This window comes from Carica papaya, chromosome 9, assembly GCF_054855325.1.
Source record: "Carica papaya isolate Zhongbai chromosome 9, ASM5485532v1, whole genome shotgun sequence".
Classification (NCBI taxonomy): domain Eukaryota; kingdom Viridiplantae; phylum Streptophyta; class Magnoliopsida; order Brassicales; family Caricaceae; genus Carica; species Carica papaya.
In genome coordinates, this window is record NC_142317.1 from 21,121,368 (window position 1) to 21,140,446 (window position 19,079).

At 31.4% G+C, this 19,079-nt stretch overlaps 1 pseudogene; it reads right to left on the reverse strand.

The window, feature by feature from the left end:
• Positions 1-16,694: 16,694 nt before the first annotated feature.
• LOC148240168 (alkaline/neutral invertase E, chloroplastic-like) overlaps positions 16,695-19,079 on the reverse strand; it is a 61,681-nt pseudogene continuing 59,296 nt past the window's right edge.

The window sequence follows — 19,079 nt, forward strand, 5'->3', positions numbered from 1 at the left end:
GATGATAATGAAGAGATAGATCATAAATAAATAATACGAGAGAAAATATCTTATGTGTTCTTAGGATCACTACCAGTGATTATTTTCCACTCCTGACCTTCAAAAGTGGGATTACATATCTTGAATGGCATGTCTGCTACCAAATCTACCCATTTCACTTTAATAAGATCTAGTATGGCATGTGACTGATTAGATGTTGCCAAACTACTACAACAGACCACATGTTTCCTAGAGAAAAAAATTGGAAATCCATATATACTGCCTGTAAGTTCCAATTAGATAACTTCCTTTATTAGGCATCTATTTCACCAACCACGTAGAAATTTGATCTGGGTAAATTTTGAACTTATTAACTGCATCATATGAGTACTCCTCAATCTTGTAACGATAAATCTCATTCAGTTTTCACAAATCAATCCAATAATACTCCATGATGTGGAATAAAAGAGCCAGTAGGCGATTATTCAATGCCCGGATAAGATTCACTGATCCATTTTGGAGTAAGCATTTTATGGGCACAGAGTAAGGCAGAATAAAATAGTGCCCATAAGAAATAAAAAATAAGGATTAATTGGGGATGCCATAGAAAAGAAGGTAAATAAATAAGATATGTCAGTTACCAACTTATAAATTTAAATAATAGCCGATTCATGTAGGCTAGTGAGTCAGATCATAATCTGTTATTTCCACCACCATGTTAGAAACATACTTAATGCACAAACCAAAAGTCTATGGTGTCAGACATGGAAACTATGAACTATCTCCAAAAAATATATGTTATAAACTATACAATCTCCATCATTTTGGGGAATTACACCATTCGAAAGTAACAAAAAAATACATTGAGTAACAATTCTAATAGTTGAACATTTTTTGAATCGACCAGACTAGAATCATATACTTATTACACATGCCAGAAACTCACTTGAGAAACACAAAGATATGATATCAATTTAAATCAAGCTTGTCAAGTACTTAATACTAGCTTTATTTTTAAACTTCCACTATTATTTCCCAAATTTATTTAGTTTTATAATTTCACTTCCAACATAGTTGCTGGAATAAGCCCCTATTACACCATGTGCAGAATTATTCTATATAACCACTCTTTTGCTACAAAAGTTGCAAGCTCCAAAAAATAAAAAACTGAATACCAAATGTCCATTACCATTTCAAATGAACAATAAAGGTAATTTTTCCCTTGCTTGAAATAAACAGTTGACGAGTACATATGGCCATTCAAACAACTGTTACAACAAAAAAATGAATCTACCCTTATGATTCCTTCATTCCACAAAGTAGAGTTAATTACCTCCCTTATTTACTGAGAGGGTTAGGTTTTGAAACTTACAAATGTAAATAGAATATAAATAAGAATTTACTTGGTCTAGTACCAAGTCTATATTGGATGACCCTCTTCTCCATTTGCTTTATTTTGTTACAAGAGGTATTGTTTCCAGTAGTGAGACCTTTTTACACCATAGACAAGTTATTGTTTTTTCTCTCAATAGTTAGTTGATTGGCACGTAAGGGGTGATCCATGGATACGGTGGATAGCGTAGTGTCATTGTCGATCGCAGAGGAGAAGGATGGAGGCTTGGACTTAACTGAACTTGTCCCTGGATAGCAAGAGTCATATGACCTCTGTTTGGTGGGAAGATTCTTGATGGAAGCGGTTGTGAAGTTTAATACACTAACAAACCTGAGGAGGTCGAAAGGGGGGTAAATATTGTTGATCTCAGATCTGGCCATTACTTGTACAGATTTTTCTGCGAATTAGATTTCCAAAGAGTGCTTAACAGAGGGCCATGGACTTTTAACAACCACTTGTTGGTTGTGCACCACCTTAGGGAGGGAAAACATCCAATGAAAGTAGCCATTGACACGAGCCTCTTCTAGGTATAGATTCACTCACTCCCGTTGGGTTGTGTATCGAAAACAATGACTAGGCAGTTTGGGAACCTATTGGGGGGCTTTGTCGACTATGACACAAGTTCATCTTCTATGGATGAGATGGGGGGTTGTCTGTGGGTTCGGGTGACAATTGATGTCTGAAAGCCTCTATTCAGAAGAAAGAGGCTCAACTTGAGAAATGGAGAATCTGCATTTGCAATCTTCAAGTATGAACGCCTGCCTTTATTCTACTTCCTGTGCGGTTAGCTGGGGCATTCAGAATCTTTTTACAAACTCCACATCCATTTCAGTGCGATGCCACTACAATAGGAATGGGATGAGTCCCTCCGCGCAAATCCCGACAGAATCCCGTTCCGACGAGCAAATGGTTACAGGATGAACAGGGTGAAAATTTGACGGAATCATGTGCGAATATCCTAAAAAGTATCGCAACCGAAGCAGGAAAGAAGGGAGATTCTTAGAATTTTTATTAAAAAATATAAATTTGAATATTTTATTAATTATATATTACTTCTCCACTAATAATAACACAACTTATCAATAATAATATATAAAATGTATAGTTTATAGTCCGAACTATAAATACAACTTTTATAGATAATGGTGAAAGTACAAATGATTTATCTATAAAATATTAAAAAGTTGGTAAATTATATTTAATTATATTGTAAAATGTTAAAATAATTTTTAATAAATTTCAAAATTAATTTTATGTAAAATTAAAATAAAAAATTTTAGATTCTATCAATTTTTATTATTTTTTAATTTGTTTCATCTTGTAATTGAATGAAATACAAATTTACTTACATTTTGTTTTGATTTGATAATTGATACATGCCTAATAAAAGTAACTACAGTTATTTAAGTTTTCTTATCATCAGATCTTTTTGAGAAATACACACACAAACACACAGATATATGTGTGTGTGTTTGTTTGTGCGTTTTATAAATTTAAAGAGCTATTGCAACTTGATGTAATGGTAAATCACTATAAAGTTTTCAATGGAATTTATAATAGGAAGTGGATATGATGATGATGATTGCCAAATTATACATGAGAATATCTAAATATATATAAATGAGAAAAAAAATATGTTTTTTGGTTCTGATAACTAAAAGTTGAAAAATAAAGGAAATGAAAATTATAATATTTTGTTTGGTTTAAAGTTATAATTGAAAAATAATTGAATAACATTAGTTATTAATATAATGATGAGTTAGCTACCGATAATCAAAATAGAATTTTTAAAAAATTATACTTTCCTCTTTCCTCTGTTGTTAAGAGTTCTTATATGAAAAAAGATTTATCATTCATGAACGATTACTATTGAAATAATTAATAATAAATATTTTAGTATAAAATCCAAGTCTATTTCTTCTTCTTTAATATTTATGTTAATAAATAATTTAAGAAAAATGCTAATTCAGAATTTTTCGCTTATTATAATTGTTCTAATTAAAAGAATCTAGTCGTTACAGAATATTATTTTCGTTTGGATATATCATGACTCTTTAGGACAAAATTCAATTTGATTACTATATCTCTATCAACACAGTCATAAGTTAAATCTTTTGATTCTATTGAATCAAATATTATAAACAAATCATTATTAATCCATATAATTACATCTCAAAAGTGATAAATTTTACATTTTAATAAGATTCAGACTTTTTGTCTTCAAGAAAAATGTAAGAATCTTAACTATTAAACCACCATATTTATGATAATTTATCGAAATTCTTAAAAACTTCATTGTACTGTGTGCTTAATTGTGATAAATGAACAATAGTCACAAACTTTAATGGGGTAATTTTTGGTGCATGAAATGCATGTTCCCATCTTAATGGATGTTAGTGGCTATTTTCTCTTTTTCACTTAAATCATCCTATGTTTACCTTGTAAATAGCTAGCTCCTCTACTCTATCATATCTTATTGCTACATTTCTCTATTGCTCTCCCTTTTATCTCTTTTTTTTTCACTTTCACTTTTCCTAAAATTTTCTTGAAAGATTTCTAACTTTTACTTTTCTAGTTTTCTAAATTAATAAAATCTATGATCTATAGCTAAGCTAATTGTATCAAGCAATTAACATGTCAAAAAGCTCTTTTCTATACTCACCTTATCCGATTGACCTAGTGCACACCTCAATCCTTATAATGTATCCTCACACTTCAATTCCTATTTGTATAGAAAGTAAATGTCTAAGGTAAATTCTTTTATCTTTTATCACCAAGATACTTTTACATGAAACTATTAAATATCAATGATTCATCTCAACCAACAGCAACAAAATTTATAATTTTTTGAAACAAAACCCTTTAGTTTGTAACTATCTCTGCAAAATAAATTTGAGTTTCAAATCAAAAAATTAAAAATTAGGTCGAGATTTTGATCTACTATAGTTCCCTAAACTAAGGGAACCTAATAATCATGAACTATTTTTTTCGCCTAAAAACATAATAGGCACGTTGAGATTTAAGTCAATTTAATCATGGCATCGCCACCAACATAAAAAAAAGTTAGAGTTTAAATTTGTTTTCCATGAAAAAGGAATATTTATTACAACCTGCAGAGAATTTATTGGTATTGATTTTTAGAAGCTTTCATCCACCCCATCTGCCCAACAAAAGGAAACATAATTACTTTATAATATTGTTATTGAAAGAAATGAAAATAGATAAAATACTAATAGTGAAATATTAAGTATTGAAGTTAACTTTTATAAATTAAATAAAGGATTATAATTACTTTAGTTAAGTTACAGTAATTAAAGAAAAATATAAATCTTATTTTATTCTTAATTAATTTAAACTCGAATAGAATTAGTTAAAAAGAAATTGTATTTGTTATAATAGAAAAATAATTGAGAGTAATATTCTCCATTACTAGAACTATTCGAATTAAAAAAAATAAGAATCGAATTAAATAAGTTGTAAGAAGCAAGAGTACCTTAATTTAAAGGAGTGCGTTTGCGCTTGCGAGGGGTGGTCCTTGCTTCCAACTACATCACCATACATATCCCATTCAGGGAATAATAATAATAATAAAGATTTTTAAATTGAAATCTACAATGTTTAATATTTAAAAAAAATATTTTTACATTTTAATTAAAATATAAACTTTACATCTTCAGTGAAACTTAAACTTATAAATATTAAATAAAATACAAAAATTTTAACTACTACCATATTGTTAAAATTCATTATAATTGTTAATAGCTATAACTATTAGCCGGCAAAACAGATTTTTAATTAAGTAAAACTCATACTTTATAAATTAGCAAATTTAAATTATGTTAAAATTTTCATGAAATCCATAAGAGAAAAAATATATATAAAAATAAAATTTCGCAAAATATGTGAAAGAAAAAATTACCTCAAAAAGGATGTTTATTTTTCCTTTCAGAAGTAAGAAGTCATTTTTTATTGCAAAGTACACAAATTTTAGGAAAATCTACATCAAATACTTTGTCTCTGCAAATTAAGAGAAGAAGACCAAATAATTAAAACCCATTAACTAGTCAAACGTGGTTAATTACTACTCAGATCTATATCGAGATATATATTATGTACACATATAAAGCTTTAATCATGTCTGATAAGGTGATTTCATATTCAACTACGAAAGTGGAGAGTAGATCAGAGAAATATTTAGGACCACAATCAAATACTCCTTTCATTTCATATGCTATTCTAAAAAAGTTATCTACCGTACCTTTTAAAAAAATTGAATGCAAATTAATCAATAATATCGATATATATACATGATCAGTAAATAAATAAGAAAAAAAATAGATAAGATGTTAAGCACTAAACCTCTTGTTCCATCGAGGGGATCATGTCGAGGAGCTGCGTGCTTCAATCCATCGTATTTGAAACAATTAGAGAAGAGAAAATGGTTTTACCGAGAGAAAGGAGACTATTTTTTTTTTTCGTATCTGCAATGCTCACTGAAGTGGCGGAGAGTTATAATGAGTTTAGTATTTATAACAAATTGCTAATAATCTCAGTCATTTCTAGTGATTAATATTTAGGTTATCAATATTCTATGCGTTAATGAACTTGCATATTTTTGTATTTTGTGTTCTGAGTTTAGATTAATTTTGCCAACAGTTTTATGAGAAAAAATATTTTCTTTTAAAAAGACAAGAGTTTAATTTAATCCATTTATAATATTGTATAAATGACAAAGATGATTTTTCTCCAAATGAATTACTTCAACTGATAAAGACATTATATTGGCACCTTTGAGAATGGTTAATTGCTGTTAAAAATTAGACAATAGATGATAAAATTTTACCAACAAATTTACATTTTCACTAAAAGTTCAAATGCCGCAAATTTAGAGGAAGCTATGTATCCATTTCATGCACAACTTGTCCATTTTTTTATTTGAAAAAAAACTACTTAACTTTTATATTGATAAAAAGAAGTACAAAAGAAACCATAAATAAAATAGTTTATCTTTATGTTCTAAAACCTAAAGAAAATTCAATCTCCTCTGTTGCAAGATACTAAAACGTCTCTCTCTCTCTCTCTATTAGTTGCATCTCATTCCAGTCATCATCCATCACCTCTCATTATTTATTGAAGTATCAATTTTTCTTATTAGTCGTTAAATACTGTATTTTAAACAGTAAATTTATGTTACTTAATTCACTCATTTATATAGATTAAATTATTTATTCGAGTTAAACCGTACCTTATTATTTGACTGAACTACAAATTTAGCCATATTTCTTCCTAATACTGTATAAGCCAGTAAACAATGTAAATTAATACACTAACATCCAATACACGATTTACTTTTTCCTTTTTAAAAAAAAATCATGGATAAAACCATTCTGCTTAAGCAAGTAAACAAAAAATTGAGACTCATGAACAACTCTATATCTTTCAAAATTCTTTACTACATCTCTAGTTCTGTTTCATACTATCTAATTACACTTTACATCCAATTAAGAAGAAGAGAAACAAAATGTGGAATGAAAAGTTACTTTTAAATCCAACTAAAAATTAAACAATAAATGACACAATTTTAGCAGGTGATAGAGGTTGTCACTAAAAGTCAAAATATCGTTAAGTAAATAAATATACACCAAATAAAGGAAGCCACTTGTCCATTTCATGCACAATCTATCCATTTCTTTGAAAAAAATTATTTAACTTTTATATCGGCAAAGTAAATACATAAGAAGCTAGAAATAAAATAGTTCATCTTTATGTACTCAAACTTAAAGAAAATTTGATCTCTTCTATTGTAAGACATCAAAACTTCTATCTTTCTAATAGTTGCATCTCATTGCAATCGCCATCAATCACCTCTCATTATTTATTAAAGCATCAGTTCTCTTGATCAATTGTCAAAACACTATATTTTAAACAGTAAATGTACGTCATTTGATTCATTCATTTGTATGAGATTAAATAATTCATTCAAGATAAGTTCTATTTTGTCATTTCATTGACCTATAAAATTAGTCATATTTCTTTCTAGTATGGTATAAGTTTATACAATGTAAGTCAATACAGTAACAACATTACAACATTTACTTTTTTTTTAAAGAAAATGTCTTCAACCATAAACAGTAAAAACCATTTTGCTTAAGCAAGTCAACAAAAAACTTAGGCTTATGAATAAATATATATCTTTCAATGGTCCTTACTACATTTCTAGGTAAGTTATGTACTATTCTACTAAACTTTTAAATCTAACTAAGAAGAAAAGAAACAAAATACGAAATGGAAGCTTAAACATCCTCAAATAACAATCCAAACTTTAGAAAAATATTCGTCAAGTATAAAATTTATATCTGGTACCGGTCCGATTACAGGTAGAAATTAGACAATAGATGATATAATTTTAGTGGTTAATTCAGACTGTCACAAAAGTTGAAATGTTGCTAGGTAACATGTGACAAATAGAGGAACTCATGTGTAACGGCCCCAGAAATTCAAAAGGAAATACATATAATAATAATCTGAGTGCGGAAGTGAAATAAAAGATTAAGGTTAACATCCCTTCCACAATAACTTAAAAGTACTAAACAACATCACAGAATAAGTTTTCTGAAAGAAATACGAGAAATGAGAAAAATAAAGGAAACTATAAAGCATCTAGCATCTACTCGCAGTCTTTTTGTGAATCGGGCTCGGGAACCAGGTCCTCCTGATCTGAAATGGTTAAATAAGGAATGAGGTACACTAGCCCAGTAAGGACATCACGCTATATCACCGTCACAGAAGCAAAGGTTGGTAGAAAACCAAAAACAACCAATGGAGCACAAATTTTAAACCAGTACATTTATTTAAAATAAAACCATTTACCCTTTTTCTTACCCTTGGAGAACCTGTGAAAACAACCTATGAAGACAATAACATCATACAGATCACAATTTCATGCATAATCAATAACATAAAACATATCATAAATCTGTATTCATTAACAATAACTGATTATCACCGTTTCTCATTTTTACCAGCCTACTAATATCCATGGGGATCCATAGGGGTGTCCCCGCTACACATTAACGATTCTCCTTAACAATCTTAATTCCAGGGCCATCCCCATACCCCGTCCGGTATGAGCGCCAAGACATTAAACCTCAATACCTCGTCCGGTATGAGGATGAAGCAGGCTGTCTCCATACCCCATCCAGTATGAGCGCCAAATAACCAAGTCTCCATACCCCGTCCGGTATGAGACAATGTTCACGGTAGGATTTTCTATGAACCCGATTAGTCCACCATCTCCCTGGATATCTAGTGAGGCTGTCACCTTATCTGTTTTTCCGCAGTCTCCGTTACCAAGTTGTACATAATCATATAAACAATAAACATGCACCCGGTAATACAATCATATTGTAAATTCTAAAATCACATAGTGGTCAAGTAAGACAGTAATACATGCATTTAAAACCATAGAATAGATAGACCAGATACCATAATGCATTTAAACTGTAAAATAAATCAAACAGGAATCGACAGAGAATAATGTCTGGTTTGGGCTCCATAAGCAACCTTAATTAATTATGCATATCTATTAATTTGCACAAAATACAGTATTATCATTTATTCAAACTTCAATTCCATGGTAGGAAATAGGGTGAGGGGTCCTTACTTGATTCAACGTCGAAAACTAGATTGTTACTGCCCCTACGTGCAGTTCCTCGGTTCCCTGAATTTTTCATCAGGAACTAAAACGTGCTTACGGTACCTACACATGTCCCAAATAACCCAAAAATCAGACCCAGGGCCTATTCGGCCAATTTTAAAATTTTGGCACGGCTGCTCCGCCGTGCTCGGGCAATGGCGCCACTACTCATGTCAGCAATTCGCCTCGGATTGGCTGTTTTCTGCCATTTTTGGCTAAATTCAACAAAACTTGCATCGGTTCTTGTGAGAAAACACACTTAGGGCCCTCGGTGGGTCAAAAAAACGTAGAAAATTGAAACTCTCTGGTGGTGGGGCTCTTCAGTGTGGCGACTCCTCCAGCTCATGTTGCGGTTGGGTGTTTTGCTCTGCTCAACCTATAGAAGAGGAAACGGTGATCACAACGGTAGAAAATTCTGAGTAAAGGGTAGGATTTTTACTTCGTTTGGCAGCTAGAAATTCTCCAGTGCGGCAGTAGGTGGTGGCGGTCGGCTCCCCGGTGGCTGGGCTGTCTTCTTAGATGAGGGGCTCTGGCAGCTAGGGTTAGGGTTTGGGTGCTGATGGGTTTATTTGTATCTATCTGCTTTTGATCTGGGCTATCCATTGCATTTAATCTGAACCATCCGATCATGATTAAATAAGAAGTGAATATGGATCGTTCATCGCGATTTAATCTGGACCGTCTGTGTGGAATTCAATCTTGACCGTCTGTGTGTGATGCAATCTTGGCCGTCCGTGCGTGATGGAATCTAGGTCATCCGTGCCCATTTTTTATCTAGGTCGTCCATGTGCGCAGGAATGGATCTTAGCTGTTCGATTGTGCGCACGCGAATCGCCCACGTGGCTCCCTCTTGCGTGGCCTCCCGCGTCAGCGTCTCTGCCGCCTGGTGCATCCTGATTGGTCAGGGTTGCTGATCGGGCAGCTAACGTAGCATAACTTTTTTAAATTGAGTTTTGACTCCCGTTTTCTGATATTTCTTTCAAAAACACTCCCAGAACTTAAATTTTCACCCTTTTTATTATTATTATTACTATTATTTTCATTTAATCAAATTAAAATAAATTAAATTCAATTAACACATATTTATATTTATATAGAAATAATAAAATAACATAAAAATAATTCAAAAAAAATGGGGTGTTACAACTCTCCTCCCCTTAAAAAGAAATTTAGTCCCTCAAATTTGCCTCTTACTCTCGATCAAACAGCTGGGGGTACTGGGCTCTAAAGTCTGATTCTAGCTCCCATGCAGCCTCCCTTTGTGTGTGGTTCTACCATACGACCTTTACAAAGAATATTTCTCGATTGCGGAGTAATCTACTCTTTCGATCCGTAATGCCGATTGGTACTTCCTTGTAGGATAAGTCCTCCTGGAGTGGGAGAGGTTTGTGGGCCAAGACATGAGAGGGGTACGGGTTATACTTGCATAGCATGGACATATAAAACACATTGTGAACCTTGAAAAGTTTTAGAGGCAGTGCTAGTTTGTAGGCAGCGGTACCAATCCTGTCTAAGACTTCAAATTGTCCAATAAATCGGGGGTTCAATTTCTCCCTCCTGCTGAACCTACTAATTCCCTTGAAAGGAGTGACCTTAAGGAATACCCGGTCGCCTTTTTCAAATGCTAAATCTCTCCTCCGGGTGTCCGCATAACTCTTCTGCCTGCTTTGAACCATCTGAATGTTCTTCCTGATCTTAACTACGTTGGATATAGTCTCCTCTACCAGCTCCGGGTCGAACAATTTTCTATCGCCCACTTCTTTCCAACAAATCGGTGATCTATATGGTCGCCCATATAACGCCTCATACGGAGCCATGCCAATACTCATTTGCTAGCAGTTGTTGTAGGCGAACTCTATCAGGGGTAGATGGTCGTCCCAATAGCCCCCAGAGTCAATGACACAAGCTCGGAGCATATTCTCAAGTGTACGGATTGTCCTTTCTTACTGTCCATCAGTCTGGTGGTGGAAGGCAGTACTGAGAGATAGCTTCGTTCCCATGACTTGCTGAAAGCTACTCCAAAACTGAGAAGTTAACCTGGGGTCCCTGTCGGACAACACTGTCACTGGGACTCCATGCAATCTGACTATTTTTTAGATATACATTCTTACCAATTTGTCCAAGGGATCGGTCATCCTGATAGTTAAGAAGTGGGAAGAATTGATAAGCCGGTCAACAACTACCCAGATGGCATCATGTCTTGAGCGTGCCTTAGGTAACCCTGTCACAAAGTCCATGGTGATATGTTCCCACTTCCACTCTGGGATCGGTAAAGGCTGAAGTAACCCACCTGGGCGCTGATGCTCTGCCTTGACCTGCTGACATATCAAGCATTTAGACACAAAGTCAGCTATGTCTCTTTTTATCCCATTCCACCAAAACCGAGGTCGCATGCTTTGGTATATTTTAGTGTTTCTGATATGCATGGCAAACTTTGAGCTATGGGCCTCTATCATGATGTCTCTCTTTAACTTATTGTTTTCTACCCACCTTTACTTCTGTGGCGGTGAGGTAGTGTGATGTCTTTACTGGGCTGGTGTAGCTCATCTCTTATTTAACCATTTTAGATCAGGAAGACGTTGTTCCCGAGACCGTTCCGCAGGAAGACGGCGAAGGGGACGCCTAAAGACTTTATAGTTATATTTATAGTTTTTATTTCGAGTATCTCTTTTAGTTAGTTTGGTCCTTCATGTTTGAGTACGTTTTGGTTATTGTGTAAGGGATGTTGATCAAAATTTTTATTACGCTTCCACATTTGAGATTTTTAATACATATATTCCATTTAAATTTTCGGGGCCGTTAAAGGGAAATGTTAGAAACTTCAAAGAAGATACTTATAATTGGGAATTATATAAATATATAATGTGTGTGTCTACATATATATAAATATAACCTTCTCAATTTATCAATATATATATGTGTGTGTGTGTGTGTATATAGATAATTTTTGTATGTATATCACGATACTAATTGTGCTGAATATCATAATAATAAATTAACGATTGTATAATCATATAATATATTTTTATAGATATAAATAATTAATGTTGTTGTATGTACGTACCGGGCAACAGCTTCGTTGAAGCGTTTATTTCGCTGCCTTTGATGGAGGACGTTAAGATCACCGTTAGGACAGAACTTAGTGAGTAAACACGACCACCGATCACAAATGAATTTCATACTTATTAGTACCACATATGATTTGTGCCACATATGATTGCTCATACACCATCATATATATGAATTATATGTTTATATATATATATATATATACACACGTGCCAAGGCATCCGATGAAATGAGTAAGGAAGGGTAAACTTTCATGTATAATTGACGATGTCATAAATCAAATCAATTAGTAAATGAATTTCATACTTATTTTTTATTGTACATATTATTTATATATTTCTTTACTGAGTTTTTTTAAAGAAATTTTAAAATTTTTTTAAAAAAGGTGGCCTAGGCAATGAATGCAACAAAACATGAATTCTCAGTAATGAAGGAAAAAATAAAAATCCTTCTTGAGTTAATATTTTATTTTATATATTTTATAAAATTTATTTTCATATATATCTTTTTCTCTTATAGATTTCGTAAAATTTTTAATCGAATTTAAATTTACAAACTTATACAGTATAAAATATTCTACATTTTTAATTAATGTTAAACTTATAAATTTTAAATAGAACATAAGAGTTTTAACTACTATCATATTGTTATAATTCCTTATAATTATAAATGCCTATAATTATGCAACGGACAAAACAGATTTTCAATGAAGTAAAACTCATGCTGTATAAGTATGCAAATTTAAATTCAGTTTAAATTGGCTACATCTATTAATTAAGTTATATGCATCAATCATAACACAATACAAATAATCTCCAAGTAAGAATACAGATAAAAATACAGTTTGACTCGAGATTAGTCAAGTGATGTACACTAATTACAATACAATACAAATAACTTTCAAATGATGATACACATAAAAATATAATCTGACTCGAACTTATAATCTCTTGTAAAAGAAGAAACACATAAACTATTAAACTAATTATTTAATTAATTAAGTATACACATGTATAGTTAATTAAATTAATAATTATTTATCTTTTGGGTTGATATCTAAGTACTTTCATCCTTATCTATAAGAGTATGAGTTCAAATTAGGCTATACATCTCAGAACATATCATTTAAATATTAAAATGTACAAATTTTTACTAGCAAAAATTGTACTTGAGAATTTTTATTATTAAATATTTATTTTAAGATCAATAATAATACACATAAATACTCCAAATTAAAGGGTTTTAAGTTGTGATGATTAGTATTACTTATGTACCTTGAGGAGGCTCCTTTAATCAATTGTTAAGCACTAAATCTCTTGTTCCATCGAATGGATCATGTAGAGGAGTTGTGTGCTTTGATCCTCCTATTTGAAAAGATTGGATAAGAGCTGTAACAACTCATACCTCCATAGGGAGTCGGGGTACCGTAAGAACTTATATTCCCAGCACGAAAAATACAATAAACTTCTATCTCCAATTAAAAATAAGTACGTCGAAGCATAGTGTTCACATCCCTCGACTATAAGGGTTAACCATTACATCTATCTAAAATCAAGAAAACATCTAATTAAAGTTTGTGTAGTTCATCCTTTCCTACATGTGCATCATAGAGAACACTGCCTCTCCTCACCCAGATCGTCTCCCAGAGTTTTTTTTTTCTGTTGTTAATCCTATTCCTACTTCCAAACAACATCACTTTCACCCTCACAGAGAATATTATCTCTGCACACCTAGATTTGCCTCCCAGAATTTTATATTTATTTATTTTTTAATCCTTTTCCAGTTTGTTTCCCTGTTTATGCTCAACAATACCACTATTTTCCAAACAAATGTCAAGGGAATTAAATACAAAAGATAACAGAATAATAATTTGTAAACAGACATCATATTCAGACCACTATTTCCCCCTTTTTTTTATTTCCTATTCCTCTCACATTCCCATCCTTTCAATTTTCCTCCAATGTTTCTAGCATATCTCCTCTGTCCTCTCCTCATAGCTGTCCACACAATAATTCCATCATTTCGTCCGATCTTCTGTTTGTCCTTAGATCTCACTCTCCATTTTTTTTATTTTTACTCCTGGTTCTAATATGATTTCAAAAAAATATCCCTATTCCCAAATCAACTCATTTCTTTCCAAAAAATATCTCAAAGAATTTAGAAGATTCTATTCAAGTGGTGAGAGTCAAATTTCACTTACCTTTGTTCTCAGTGACTGCATTAATCTGATTAACGGATTCCTCCAAAGTTCTGCTCCTGATTCCACCACTAGCTGATTAATCTGATTGAAGAATCACACAAAATCTTCCTTTCAGTTTACCCTTGCTGCGAATTTTCTTCCTCTCCCTCTTCCCCTGCAGCCTGACGTCCTCTTTTAAAGTGAAGGAGGAACCATCAGAATCGTTGAGGATGGCAATGAAATCCCTAAATTAAATAGAGGTTACAAAATAGTTTTTGATAATTGAGGCATAATCAATATTTTTACTTTTAATAATTAAGGTAGGAACTAATAACATCTTCTTAAATATAATTATATATTTATATATTTAGTTTTTGAAAAGAAGATTTTTATCTCTTTAATTGCTTAAGTAGTAATCAAATTTTTAAATTTTAAAGACTAATGAAGAAAATAAATCTTTAAACATTAACTTCTAATAAGCCTTCTATTCTTTAAATTTATTATTCTTTAAGTGTAATCTTATAACAGTTTTTTTATAGAAAACATAATGAAAAAAATGTTAAAACTCTAAAATATTTTATTACGTAAGTTCAAAATAATGAAAATAAGATTTCCATCTCTTTAATTTTTAAATTTTGAAGAGTAATGTAGAAAGAAATCTCTAAATTTTGACTCCTAGTAAGCATTCAATTCTCTATATTTAGATATTTTTTAAGTATAATCTTATAATAATTCTTTTAAAGATTACATACTTTAGAATGAAAAATAATGTTAAAACTCTAAAATATTTGATTACATAAGTTTAAAAATAGATTATGATGCTTTTATGATTTTTTTCTTTCTTGATGCTTTTGACTTTTCTTTCAATCTTTCTTTAATGCTATGATTTATATTTACGATGCAATATTTAGATAGAAAACAATAAGATAGTTTTTTTATAAAATTATTTCTATTAATTTCTTCACTACAATATAATTTCTTCATAATCTTATCCTCACATTTGTTATTGTGTTACGATGTGATCAATTTTAGGTGATCTAGAAATATAAGAAGAGTTAGAAAATAATCGGGAGAAAGAGGAGGAAAAACATAAGGAAATGAAATAGGAAAGCAAGAGTTAGACTAGAAGCATTATAGAGGTAAGTTCTCTTTTTTTTTCCTAACGCATAACGCACAATTAAATAGTAATTATAAAGTAAATTCGTTATAAGGAGTCATATTCTTCCAACGATTCCTAAGTTTCAGACTACGAACTAACTCAAATCACATATTTGACTTTTCATGAAATTACCTCTCTACCCTAAATAACAGAAAAACATAAAAGTACAATCTAAATTAAATATGTCCAAAAGTATATACTTGTACTTACGTTAAGCAGTATTAAATATGTCTTGTTCATTCGGTTCAATTTTTACTTTTTTTGTAGTTACTAGTAATCCTTTACAGCTGAATGAGGTATATATTCATTAATTTTATTTTTGAACCACTCATACTTTTAGCTTGAATTCACTGAATGAAATTTTATTTCATAATCCTTCATATATGGAAGATCAACTAGAATTGAGTTCTCAAAAAACATAAATAAGAGAGTTTAAATATTAAAATTGTAATATATTATTAAATTATAAAATATTGGAGAAATGTAGCAATTAAATTTCTTAAGAAAATGATTAAACTTGTTTAGAAATTAAAGCCAATGGGACAATTAGATATGTATACAAATATTTTAACTTCTAATACTATACTATACTATATCTATTTTTACAATATAGTTTCTCACTGTGACCCACAACCTAAAAATTTTTCCTAATTTCTTCATGTACAAATTGAAAATATATACATATATATGAGGTTAATTTCTATTATTATTAGTAATATATTTATTTTTTTGTTTTTGATATTTTTTGTGGTATAGATTGAGAGAAAGATCGTGGCTAATGCTAGAACCAAATGAAGCAAAAGTTGTTGAATGCTATATGTTTAGTTTCCTTTATGAGTTGAAGCTAAAAATTAAAAACTTACAACTCTGTAGTAATGCAAAACTATGTAATGAATAAAATATGAGTTTGCAAGAAATATCTTATCATCACTCTCTAATCACTCTCTCAGACAATGCTTTACATAGCAGTTGAATTTTTTCAACTGATCTGGACTCAACCGAGGAAATGTATTAAAAAGTTCTATTGTCAAGCATTAATTTAGATGGCACGGTGATGATTTATGAGACTAAAAAATACCATAACCAATCCAAAATGATTTACAAGATATAGAAAATGTCATAATCGAACAGTAGAGTTAAAATAATGTAAGGGTATTCCCGATTTTGAATACCTTTCACTCCTATAGTACTATGTATATGATATAAAGTCTGTAAACAAGAAACAATTTGTTTAATCTCCAATCTAGGAAGATGTTTCAAGCTAATACTAATCCTAAATCAACATATCACCTTTAAATTAAGATCCTATGATACACGAATCATTGCTCAAAAGTTGATTGTTATACATTTAAGTTTTTCATATAAGTAAGTTAAGCCACAAATTGAAGTTACCTATCCTTGTGTGAAAGCAACTTCATATTCTTATATTTTATAAGCCTTTCAGGAGTTCTTCCGACAACACTTTCTCTTGGGGTTAACACTTATCATGCAAGAGAAGGCATTGACAAGCTTAGAATCCTCTTTAGTTATAAAAATTTTGGCTGCACTTGGGTCTACAAGTAGAAGCTTAACCACAAGGTATCCAATAATTAACCATGTTTGGAATAACTGTGCTTGTTTTCTGATGAACCTTCCTCTTTTTGTGTCAAAGTATTCAAGCCATTTGTCTCTTAATATGCGTTTTTCAGCAACTTCAATAGCTCTTGCAGCGATTTCTGGTCTTTTCATCTTTATGGCTACAACAGTAAGCTGTAAAAAGTTCATTTTTAAAATCTTAAGCCGCACTGCCTTCATTCCTTTATTATTGCTTTATTTTATAAAACATCAACAATATGTCATATTCTATTGGATCCAAGCATGACAACTCAGGAAACTTATACCTAAATATAACTTCTACAAAGGGTTCTTTGGAGCAATGAAAAAAAATTAGTAGCAGAGAGAATATTTAATCATAACAAACTAACCTGCCATAGCAGAGTTTGGCCAAGAACCACCATTATAGTAAGACCAAGGCCTGCATAAGAAGGAAATGTAGTGAGAAATGTTAAAGATAATGAAGAAATAGAACAAAAATAAATAATACGAGAGCAAATATCTTATGTGTTTTTTGCATCACTACAAGTGATTATTTGCGCTCCTAACCTTCAAGAGTGAGATAACATATCTTGAATGGCATGTCTGTTACTAAATCTGCCCATTCACTTCAATAAGATCCAGTATGGCATGTGATTGATCAGCTATTGCCAAACTTCTTACAATAGACCACATGTTTCCTAGAGAAAAAAATTGGAAATCTATGTGTCACCTGTAAGTTTCCAATTAGATAACCTGCTTTATTAGGCATCCATTCCACCAACCAAGGAGAATTTTGATCAAGGTAAATGTTGAACTTATTAACTGCATCATATGAGTACTCCTCAGTCTTGTAAAAGTAAATCTCATTTAGTTTTCACAAATCAATCCAATAATACTCCCTGATGTGGAATGAAAAAGCAAGTAGGCGATTATTTAGTGCCTGGATAAGATCAACAAATCCATTTTAGAGCAAGCATTTCATGTGCACAGAGTAAGGCATAATAAAATAGTGGTTGTAAGAAAAAAAATAAAGATTAACTGAAGATACCACAAGAAAAGAAGGTAAACAAATAAGATCTATTAGTTACCAATTTATAAATTTAAATAATGGTCGATTCATGTAGGCTAGTGAGTTAGATCATAATCTGCTATTTCCACCAACATGTTACAAACATACTTAATGCATAAACAATAACTCCATGGTGTAAAGCATGTAAGCTATGAACTATCTCAAAAAATATAAGCTATAAACTATACAATCTCCATCATTCTAGGGAGTTGCACCATTCAGAAGCAACCAAAAATACAATGAGTAATAATTCCAACAATTGAACATTTTCTAAATCAACCAGATTGGAATCATACACTTATTAAGCCTACCAGAAATTCACTTGAGAAACACCAAGATATGATATCAATTTAACTCAAGCTTGTCAAGTACTTAATCCTAGCTTTATTTTAAAACTTCTAATATTGTTTCCCAAATCGATTTAGTTTTATAATTTCGTTTCCAACATAGTTGTTGGAACAAGCCCCTATTACACCATGTGCAGAATTATTTTGTACAACCACTCTTTTGCTCCAAAAAATCAAAAATCGAATACCAAATGTCCATTACCATTTCAAGTGAGCCATAAAGACAATTTTTCAATTGCTTGAAATAAATAGCTGATGAGCACATATGACTATTCAAACCACTTTTAGAACAAAAAATTAATATGCCCTGATGATTTCTTCATTCCATATGATAGAGTTAATTACCTCCCCTCTTTACTATGAGGATTAGGTTTTAAAACTTACAAATGTAAATAGAATGTAAATAGGAATTTACTTGGTTTAGTTCCAAGTTAGTGTTTGATGACCCTCTTCTCTATTTTCTTTATTTGGTTGCAAGAGGTATTGTTTCCAGTAGTGAGACCTTTGTGAACCATAGACAAGTTATTGTTGTTTCTCTCAATAGTCTCTTGATTGGCACGTAAGGGGTGACCAATGGATACAGTGGTTGGTGTGGCATCATTGTCAATCACAG